This window comes from Lolium perenne, chromosome 3 (assembly GCF_019359855.2).
Source record: "Lolium perenne isolate Kyuss_39 chromosome 3, Kyuss_2.0, whole genome shotgun sequence".
Taxonomy (NCBI): Eukaryota; Viridiplantae; Streptophyta; class Magnoliopsida; order Poales; family Poaceae; genus Lolium; species Lolium perenne.
In genome coordinates this window covers 181741458-181751529 of record NC_067246.2, presented here as the reverse complement: position 1 = coordinate 181751529, position 10072 = coordinate 181741458, and positions in this window count along the sequence as shown.

Sequence of the window (10072 nt, the reverse complement as noted above, 5' to 3'; positions counted from 1 at the left end):
AGGCTGTGCCCCCTCTCCTTATATAGGGGAGAGGGTGGCTTACAGTGCAAGAAACCCTAATGGCATCTTTGACTGGACAAACTACTTTACAAAGCTACTTTAATCATGGATGACGCCGGGGTCTTCTTTAATCAGGGACGCTGACGTCCTCCGGCTTCTTTCAGCGTCACCCTTCTCTTTGGCGCCAGGGCTCCGATTAAAGTCACTTTGCTTAGCTCATCCTTGTCTTCTAGCTCTGAAGAGAATCTTTGACCAGTCTTGCCGACAGGCCCTTCTTTCCGGTATCTTCTTTATCCGGTTCCGGTATACCCCTCTTGGGGATACCGGCTTAGCTTCACTTAGCCAAATTCTTATCTTTGTGCTCCGGTAAGAATATTAAACCGGTATCTTGATGGCTCAAACCATCCGGTTTGGCATGCCCTTGGCATACCGGGGGTCATCCCCCCAACACCGGCCCCCTCCCCTTGCTCCTCATTATATAGGTTGAACCCCCAAGTGTTGGACTACAAGTCTTCGAATAAGACCCAAACCCAAAACCTTCCATGTGTAGGGAAACCTACCCAAGGTGGGATTCCCACTTGAGGTGGGATTCCCACCTTTCCATGAGGGGGGGTGGCCGGCCACCTTTGGTGGAGTCCACCTGGGACTCCACCCCCTAGGGTTGGCCGGCCATGCTAGGTGGAGTCCCTCCGGGACTCCGCCTTCCATAGTGATTTCTTCCGGACTTTTCTAGAACCTTCTAGAACCTTCCATAAATGCACCGGATCATTTTCAAACTTATAAAATGACTTCCTATATATGAATCTTATTCTCCGGACCATTCCGGAACTCCTCGTGATGTCCTGGATCCCATCCGAGACTCTGAACAAAACTTCGAACTCCATTCCATATTCAATATCTACTAATACGACATCAAAGCTTAAGTGTGTCACCCTACGGTTCGCGAACTATGTAGATATGGTTGAGACCTCTCTCCGACCAATAACCAATAGCGGGATCTGGAGATCCATAATGGCTCCCACATATTCAACGATGACTTAGTGATCGAATGAACCATTCACATACGATACCGATTCCCTTTGTCACGCGATATTTTACTTGTCCGAGGTTTGATCATCGGTATCTCTATACCTTGTTCAACCTCGTCTCCTGACAAGTACTCTTTACTCGTACCGTGGTATGTGGTCTCTTATGAACCATTCATATGCTTGCAAGCTATTTAGAAAATCCCACTGTTGATCCATATGCCTCAACTCATACTTTCCGGATACTTAATCCCACCTTTATAACCACCCATTTACGCAGTGGCGTTTGATGTAATCAAAGTACCTTTCCGGTATAAGTGATTTACATGATCTCATGGTCGAAAGGACTAGGTAACTATGTATCGAAAGCTTATAGCAAATAACTTAATGACGTGATCTTATGCTACGCTTAATTGGGTGTGTCCATTACATCATTCACATAATGACATAACATTGTTATTAATAACATCCAATGTTCATGATCATGAAACTATGATCATCTATTAATCAACAAGCTAGTTATACAAGAGGCTTACTAGGGACTCATTGTTGTTTACATAACACACATGTATCAATGTTTCGGTTAATACAATTATAGCATGGTATATAAACATTTATCATAAACACAAAGATATATAATAACCACTTTTATTATTGCCTCTTGGGCATATCTCCAATAGTCTCCCACTTGCACTAGAGTCAATAATCTAGATTACATTGTAAGGTACCTAACACCCATCGCATTCTGGTGTTGGTCATGCTTTGCCCTAAGGAGAGCTTTAGTCAACGGATCTGCTACATTCAGATCAGTGTGTACTTTGCAAATCTTTACTTCGCCATATTCAATGTACTCGCGAATCGAATGATAACGCAGCTTGATATGCTTCAGCCTCTTGTGTGACCTTGGTTCTTGTGCATTGGCGATGGCACCCATGTTGTCACAATAGATGACTAGTGGGTCCAATGCACTAGGAACCACACCAAGCTCAACTATGAACCTCTTCATCCATACCGCTTCTGATGAAGCCTCTGAAGCCGCTATGTATTCCAATTCTGTTGAAGACTTCGCCACCGTGCACTGCTTCGAGCTTGACCAGCTTACTGCAGCACCATTCAATATAAACATGTACCCAGACTGAGACTTAGAGTCATCAGGATCAGTGTTCCAACTTGCATCGATGTAACTGGTTACAACGAGCTCTTGGTCACCTCCATAACAAAGAAACATATCCTTAGTTCTTTTCAAGTACTTCAGGATATTCTTGACCGCTGTCCAGTGTTCCATTCCTGGATCACTTTGATATCTGCTAGTCAAACTAACAACATGTGCTAAATCCGGTCTAGTACATAGCATGGCATACATGATAGAGCCTATTGCCGAGGCATAGGGGATCTGATTCATCCTTTCTCTTTCTTCTGCCGTAGCCGGACCTTGAGTCTTACTCAAGACCTTACCTGGTAGCATAGGTAAGAACCCTTTCTTACTTTCGTCCATTCTAAACTTCTTTAGAATCTTATCCAGGTATGTACTTTGTGAAAGCCCTATTAGGCGTCTTGATCTATCTCTATAAATCTTGATGCCTAAAATGTACGATGCTTCACCAAGGTCTTTCATTGAAAAACTATTATTCAAATAAGCTTTTACACTGCTTAATAGTTCTATATCATTCCCAATCAATAATATGGCATCTACATATAATATCAGGAATGCTACAGAGCTCCCACTCACTTTCTTGTAAATACAGGCCTCTCCATGACACTGTATAAACCCGAACTCTTTGATCACCTTATCAAAGCGTCGGTTCCAACTTCTGGATGCTTGCTTCAGTACATAAATTGAACGCTGAAGTTTGCACACCTTGTCAGCATTTTTAGGATCGACAAAACCTTTGGGTTGTACCATATACAACTCTTCCTCAATGTCTCCATTAAGGAACGCCGTTTTGACATCCATCTGCCAAATCTCATAATCGAAAAATGCAGCTATTGCTAACAAAATCCTCACAGACTTTAGGTTCGCTACAGGTGAGAAAGTCTCATCGTAGTCAACACCTTGAATTTGTCGGAAACCCTTTGCGACAAGTCGAGCTTTATAGATAGTAATATTACCATCAGCATCTGTTTTTCTTTTGAAGATCCATTTATTCTCGACAGCCTTGCGGCTATCAGGTAAATCTACCAAAGTCCACACTTTGTTATCATACATGGATCTCATTTCGGATTTCATGGCTTCTTTCCATTTGTTGGAATCTGGGCTCATCGCTTCTTCATACGTCGCAGGGTCTTCATCATTGTTATCCACAATCATGACATTTAGACAAGGATCATACCAATCAGGAGTGGTACGTTCCCTTGTCGATCTGCGAGGTTCAGTAGCTATCTCGTTTGAAGTTTCATGATCATTATCATTAGCTTCCTCTGCACGGTGCAGCGGCACAGAATAACTTCCTGCATGCGCTACTCTGATCAACGAGAGAAGATTCAGTAATCTCGTCGAGTTCTACTTTTCTTCCAGTCACTTCTTTAGTGAGAAATTCTTTCTCAAGAAAGGTTCCGTTCTTAGCAACAAAGATTTTGCCTTCGGATCTGTGATAGAAAGTATACCCTATAGTTTCCTTAGGGTATCCTATGAAGACGCATTTCTCCGCTTTGGGTTCTAGCTTGTCCGGTTGTAACTTTTTTTACATAGGCTTCGCAACCCCAAACTTTAAGGAACGACAGCTTAGGTTTCTTATTAAACCATAATTCATACGGTGTCGTTTCAACGGATTTAGATGGTGCCCTATTTAAAGTGAATGCAGCTGTCTCTAATGCATAACTCCAAAATGATAACGGCAAATCAGTAAGAGACATCATAGAACGAACCATATCTAAGAGAGTTCGATTACGACGTTCGGACACACCATTTCGTTGTGGTGTTCCCGGCGGTGTCAATTGTGAAAGTATTCCGCATTTCTTTAAATGCATGCTAAACTCATAACTCAGATATTCACCTCCGCGATCCGATCGTAGAAATTTAATCTTCTTGTTACGTTGATTTTCTACTTCACTTTGGATTTCTTTAAACTTCTCGAAAGTTTCGGATTTATGTTTCATGAAATAGATATACCCATATCTACTCAGATCATCTGTGAAGGTTAGAACATAACGATAACCACCACGTGAGGCTACACTCATTGGTCCGCACACATCGGTATGTATGATTTCCAATAAGTCTGTAGCTCGCTCCATAATACCAGAGAATGGAGTCTTAGTCATTTTTCCCATTAGACATGCTTCGCATCTATCAAGTGACTCAAAGTCAAGTGATTCAAGTAATCCATCGGTATGGAGTTTCTTCATGCGTTTCACTCCAATATGACCAAGACGACAGTACCACATATAAGTAGAATTATCATTCAATTTAATTCGCTTAGCATCAATGTTATGAACATGTGTATCACTACTATCGAGATCTAATAGAAATAAACCATTCTTCTCAGGTGCTTGACCATAAAAGATATTATTCATAAAAATAGAACAACCATTATTCTTAGACTTGAATGAATAACCGTCTTGTATTAAACAAGATCCAGATATAATGTTCATGCTCAACGCGGGTACAAAATAACAATTATTGAGGTTTAAAACTAATCCCGAAGGTAGATGCAGAGGGAGTGTGCCGACAACGATCACATCGACCTTGGATCCATTTCCAATGCGCATCGTCACTTCATCCTTCAATAGTCTTCGTTTATTCCATAGTTCCTGTTTCGAGTTACAAATATGAGCAACCGAACCAGTATCAAATACCCAGGTACTAGTACAAGAACCAGTAAGATAAACATCTATAACATGTATATCAGATATACCTTTCTTCTTCTTGACAAGGCCGCTCTTCAGATCAGCCAAATACTTGGAGCAATTACGCTTCCAGTGTCTCTTCTCCTTGCAGTAATATCACTCAGCATCAGGCTTAGGGCCAGTCGTAGGTTTCACAGGAGGTGTGGCAGCTTTCTTGCCACCCTTCTTGAATTTGCCTTTAGACTTGCCCTGTTTCTTGAAACTGGTGGTCTTGTTGACCATCAACACTTGGTGCTCTTTCTTGATCTCAATCTCAGCAGATTTCAGCATGGCGAAGAGTTCAGGTAACTCTTTGTTCATGTTCCACATATTGTAGTTCATCACAAAGTTTTTGTAACTAGGTGGCAGTGATTGAAGGACACGATTAATCCCCAGTCTGTTAGGAATCACTATTCCCAAGTCACTGAGTTTTTTCGCATGCCCAGTCATGATGAGCATGTGCTCACTAACGGAGCTGCCCTCTTCCATCATGCAACTGAAGAAGTGTTTCGATGCTTCATAGCATTCCACGGCCGCATGAGTTTCAAAGATAGCTTTCAGCTCATTTACCAACTCATGAGGATCGTGGTGCTCAAAACGTTTTTGAAGATCGGCTTCCAGACTGCATAGGATGGCACACTGAACTTGAGAGTACCGAGTTTTCCGAGTCTCGTAAACATTCTTTACTTCATCGGTTTCAGTTTCTGCAGGAGGGTCACCTAGCGGTGCTTCGAGCACATATTGCAGGTTTCCACCAGCGAGGAAAATCCTCACATGACGGAACCAGTCGGTGAAGTTGCTACCATTGCTCTTAAGCTTTTCTTTCTCTAGGAACTAGTTAAAATTGATTGATGGGGACGCCATAATCTACAACATATATTTGCAATAGTTTAGACTAAGTTTATGAAAAATTGAGTTCAAATGTTAATTCAACAAAATTAAAAATCTAGGTGAACTCCCACTCAAAACAATATCCCTCGAATTGTCTTAGTGATCACACGAACCAAATCCACCACACCAAGTCCGATCATCACGAGACAAGATGTAACTTCAATGGCGAACACTCAAAGTGTTCATCATATCAATCATATGATTCATGCTCTACCTTTCGGTATCACGTGTTCCGAGACCATGTCTGTACATGGTAGGCTCGTCAAGGCAACCTTAGTATCCGCATGTGCAAAACTGGCTTGCACCCGTTGTATGCACTTGTTGAATCTATCACACCCGATCATCACGAGATGCTTCGAAACGACAAGTCTTGGCAACGGTGCTACTAAGGATGAACACTTTATTATCTTGATATTTTAGTGAGAGGGATCATCTTATAATGCTACCGTCGCGATCTAAGCAAAATAAGATGCATAAAAAGGATTAACATCACATGCAATTCATATGTGATATGATATTGCCCCTTTGTCTTTGCGCCTTTGATCTTCATCTCCAAAGCACAGACATGATCTCCATCATCAACGGGCATGATCTCCATCATCGTCAGCGTAGCGTCAAGGTCAATGGCGCCGTCTTCATGATTGTTCTCCCATGTAGCAACTATTACAACTTCTGTGAAATACTACTCAACATGAAATTTAAAGACAACCATAAGGCTCATGCCGGTTGCCACAATACAATAATGATCATCTCATACATATTCATCATCACATTATGGCCATATCACATCACCAAACCCTGCAAAAACAAGTTAGACGTCTCTAATTTGGTTTGCATATTTTACGTGGTTTAGGGTTTTCGAGTAAGATCTAATCTACCTACGAACATGAACCACAACGGTGATACTAGTGTTGTCAATAGAAGAGTAAATTGAATCTTCACTATAGTAGGAGAGACAGACACCCGCAAAGCCACTTATGCAATACAAGTTGCATGTCGAGCGTGGAGCAAATCTCATGAACGCGGTCATGTAAAGTTAGCCCGAGCCGCTTCATCCCACTATGCCACAAAGATGCAAAGTACTCAAACTAAAGACAACAAAGCATCAATGCCCACAAAACAATTGTGTTCTACTCGTGCAACCATCTATGCATAGACACGGCTCTGATACCACTGTAAGGATTCGTAGCATAAAAAACAAAAAAATTCCTACCGCGAGAATGCAATCCAAGCCAAGATGCAATCTAGAAGACGGTAGCAACGAGGGGATGAACGAGACTAACCCTTGAAGATTTCCAAAGCCTACGAGATTAGATCTCGTTGTTGCAGAAGATGATCACTTGCCGCTTTCAAAAGCGTGTAGAAGATCTTGACGGTGCCACAATCGGGCAGCACCTCCGTACTCGGTCACACGTTCGGTGTTGATGAAGACGACGTCCTTCTCCCCGTTCCAGTGGGCAGCAGAAGTAGTAGATCCTCCTTGGAATCCCGGCAGCACGACGGCATGGTGGCGGTGTCGATGGAGATCTCCGGCGGAGCTTCGCTAAGCGTATGCGGGAGAAGAGGTGGAGGAGGGGCGGCTAGGGTTTGGGAGAGGGGTGGCCGGCCACTTGAGGGGTGCGGCCAAGCTAGGGCTTTGGTGTGGCCGGCCCCCTCCCCTTGCTCCTCATTATATAGGTGGAACCCCCAAGTGTTGGACTACAAGTCTTTGAATAAGACCCAAACCCAAAACCTTCCATGTGTAGGGAAACCTACCCAAGGTGGGATTCCCACTTGAGGTGGGATTCCCACCTTTCCATGGGGTGGCCGGCCACCTTTGGTGGAGTCCACCTGGGACTCCACCCCTAGGGTTGGCCGGCCATGCTAGGTGGAGTCCCTCCGGTACTCCGCCTTCCATAGTGATTTCTTCCGGACTTTTCTAGAACCTTCTAGAACCTTCCATAAATGCACCGGATCATTTTCAAACTTATAAAATGACTTCCTATATATGAATCTAATTCTCCGGACCATTTCGGAACTCCTCGTGATATCCTGGATCCCATCCGAGAATCCGAACAAAACTTCGAACTCCATTCCATATTCAATATCTACTAATACGATATCAAACCTTAAGTGTGTCACCCTACGGTTCGCGAACTATGTAGACATGGTTGAGACATCTCTCCGACCAATAACCAATAGCGGGATCTGGAGATCCATAATGGCTCCCACATATTCAACGATGACTTAGTGATCGAATGAACCATTCACATACGATACCGATTCCCTTTGTCACGCGATATTTTACTTGTCCGAGGTTTGATCATCGGTATCTCCATGCCTTGTTCAACCTCGTCTCCTGACAAGTACTCTTTACTCGTACCGTGGTATGTGGTCTCTTATGAACCATTCATATGCTTGCATGCTATTTAGATTACATTCCACCGAGAGGGCCCAGAGTATATCTATCCGTCATCGGGATGGACAAATCCCACTGTTGATCCATATGCCTCAACTCATACTTTCCGGATACTTAATCCCACCTTTATAACCACCCATTTATGCAGTGGCGTTTGATGTAATCAAAATACCTTTCCGGTATAAGTGATTTACATGATCTCATGGTCGAAAGGACTAGGTAACTATGTATCGAAAGCTTATAGCAAATAACTTAATGATGTGATCTTATGCTACGCTTAATTGGGTGTGTCCATTACATCATTCACATAATTACATAACCTTGTTATTAATAACATCCAATGTTCATGATCATGAAACTATGATCATCTATTAATCAACAAGCTAGTTATACAAGAGGCTTACTAGGGACTCATTGTTGTTTACATAACACACATGTATCAATGTTTCGGTTAATACAATTATAGCATGGTATATAAACGTTTATCATAAACACAAATATATATAATAACCACTTTTATTATTGCCTCTTGGGCATATCTCCAACAGGTGGCGACACCACAAGGCTGCGCGGCCAAGGAGGGGCCCGCGCCACCCTATGGTGTGGGCCCCTCGTGCGCCTCCCGACTCTGCCATTCCGCCTACTTAAACTCTCCGTCGCGAAAACCCTATTACCGAGAGCCATGATACGAGAAAAGTTCCAGAGACGCCGCCGCCGCCAATCCCATCTCGGGGGATTCAGGAGATCGCCTCCGGCACCCTGCCGGAGAGGGGAATCATCACCCGGAGGACTCTACATCAACATGATCGCCTCCGGACTGATGTGTGAGTAGTTCATCCTTGGACTATGGGTCCATAGCAGTAGCTAGATGGTTGTCTTCTCCTCATGTGCTATCATGTTTAGATCTTGTGAGCTGTCTATCATGATCAAGATCGTCTATTTGTAATGCTACATGTTGTGTTTGTTGGGATCCGATGAATATGGAATACTATGTCAAGTTGATTATCAATCTATCATATATGTGTTGTTTATGATCTTGCATGCTCTCCGTTGCTAGTAGAGGCTCTGGCCAAGTTGATACTTGTGACTCCAAGAGGGAGTATTTATGCTCGATAGTGGGTTCATGCTTCCATTAAATCTGGGACAGTGAAAGAAAGTTCTAAGGTTGTGGATGTGTTGTTGCCACTAGGGATAAAACATCAATGATTTGTCTAAGGATATTTGTGTTGATTACATTACGCACCATACTTAATGCAATTGTCTGTTGTTTGCAACTTAATACTGGAAGGAGTGCGGATGCTAACCCGAAGGTGGACTTTTTAGGCATAGATGCATGCTGGATAGCAGTCTATATTATTTGTCGTAATGCCCTAAGTAAATCTCATATTAGTCATCATGATATGTATGTGCATTGTTATGCCCTCTCTATTTGTCAATTGCCCAACTGTAATTTGTTCACCCAACATGCTATTTCTTATTGGAGAGACACCACTAGTGAACTGTGGACCCCGGTCCATTCTTTTACATCTGAATACAATCTACTGCAATCATTGTTCTCTACTGTTCTTTGCAAACAAACATCATTCTCCACACCATACGTTTAATCCTTTGTTTACAGCAAGCCGGTGAGATTGACAACCTCATTGTTAAGTTGGGGCAAAGTATTTTGATTGTGTTGTGCAGGTTCCACGTTGGCACCGGAATCTCTGGTGTTGCACCGCACTACACTCCTTCACCAACAACCTTCACGTGGCTTTCATCTCCTACTGGTTCGATAACCTTGGTTTCTTACTGAGGGAAACTTGCTGCTGTACGCATCACACCTTCCACTTGGGGTTCCCAACGAACGTGTGCTTCACGCGTCATCACTTATCTCTTCCTGCTTCGGGAAGGAACTATATATAAAGGAACTCCATGAAATTCTACTCAACATGTG